The following is a 1397-nucleotide window of genomic DNA, read 5'->3' as shown; positions in this document are numbered from 1 at the left end:
AATTCCCTCACAGAATCATGATTCTTCAACAAATTATGAATCCTATACTGCAGAAAATGGACATCCGCAGCTCGATTTCGCCTCGCGTACACGCAAACGGGGGGCGATTTGTGTGGGTGGAGCGGAGAGAGCGGAAAAGGGGCCGTAGCTCACCTCATCAGCGAGGCGCGCGAACTCTGGAGGGGCGCCGCCGAGCATCTCGCTGCGGGCGTCGACGAGCATCTCGTCGCCGGCGACTTCTGCCCCAGAAACCTTGGATGTGACCGCCCCCGTGATGCGGCTTCCTTCCTTTCCCGTTCTCTCTCTGTGTCTATGTGCCGTTGGGTGACCTCTAGAAAGAAGTAGAGCCTGGGTCCACATTCTGGAGACTTAAAGAAAAAAAGAAAAAGAAAATAGAAAACAGTAGCACACCGTGTGTAGTCACTGTTTTCCGTTGATTTGTTGGGCAATTATCTCTGCTTAATTAATCAATAAGACAAATCTTTTGCCTCCATTTCGAAAAAACTCCTTTCCTACACAAAAAGTATTAAAAAATGTGTCCGAGGATCTGGACAAGTAACTCTTCTTCCTTAATATGCTCCTTTTCTTTTTGAGAAAATGAGCTCCGTTGTTAGAATAAGATACAAAAATATATATATTTTTCTCAAATCCTTGGGAAAACAAAAAATGCAAAAGGAAGAAAGTAAACAAATGTATATGAATATTATTTTTTCATAAATCCTCTACACAGTGAGGGTAGAGCATGCTTGATTTGTGTTTGCGAGCGTGGTGGAAAATGGCGGTGTTATGGTGCTTGTATGACACATAGTGAGGGTAGAGGATTCACGGGTGGAGTTGCCCCCTTCCGACCAAGCAAAAAAAGTGTAGTTTGAGAAAAAAAATGTTTGTAAAAGAACATGTAGTTATACTCCGGGGGACAACGTTTGCAATTGCATGACTAGTTGTTGCCCTCTCTTATTGTCACCCTCTCCGGTAAAAACAAAGCCCCCTAATTGCAACTAAGTTGGAAGACACTAAGTTCCGACCATGCTAGAAAGACATGCAGTTGCATGAGTATAGTTGGGCATGCAAACTGGGCCCCATGTCGCTCAATGCTGCCCTAGTGCGGGACATGCAACTAGGCCCCATGTATCTTGACGTCGTTCCCTTTCGACAAAACAAATGCCCCCCTAGTTGCAACCAAGTTACAAGACATGCAGTTGCGTGCCTAGTATGGGACATGCAACTTGCCCCCAATCTCTCTCGACGCCGCTCGCTCCGACAAAACAAAAGTCCCCTCTCCCCCCTAGTTGCAACCAAGCTAGAAAACATGCAATTGCATGCTTGGTGTGGGACATGCAACTGGGATCCCCATGTCTCTTGACGCCGCGCCCCTCCGAAAAACAAAGCCCCCCTAG

The 1397-nt window shown here is 46.5% G+C and overlaps 1 protein-coding gene across 9 annotated transcripts in view; it reads right to left on the bottom strand.

Moving 5' to 3' along the window:
* LOC119316597 overlaps positions 1-1397 on the bottom strand; it is a 57534-nt gene that overhangs the window by 8952 nt on the left and 47185 nt on the right. For 3 of the 9 annotated variants that reach the window (XR_005153090.1, XR_005153091.1, XR_005153092.1), the window contains exon 1: positions 154-311. The exons of the other annotated variants lie outside the window; for them this stretch is intronic. The gene's annotated coding sequence lies outside the window, so the exon portion shown is untranslated. Of the gene's footprint in view, positions 1-153; positions 312-1397 lie in introns of those variants that run through there. 9 annotated transcript variants of the gene reach the window in all.

This window comes from Triticum dicoccoides, chromosome 6A (genome assembly GCF_002162155.2).
Source record: "Triticum dicoccoides isolate Atlit2015 ecotype Zavitan chromosome 6A, WEW_v2.0, whole genome shotgun sequence".
Classification (NCBI taxonomy): Eukaryota; Viridiplantae; Streptophyta; class Magnoliopsida; order Poales; family Poaceae; genus Triticum; species Triticum dicoccoides.
The sequence above is the reverse complement of the archived record's forward strand: the minus strand, read 5'-3'. Positions and strand labels throughout refer to the sequence as shown.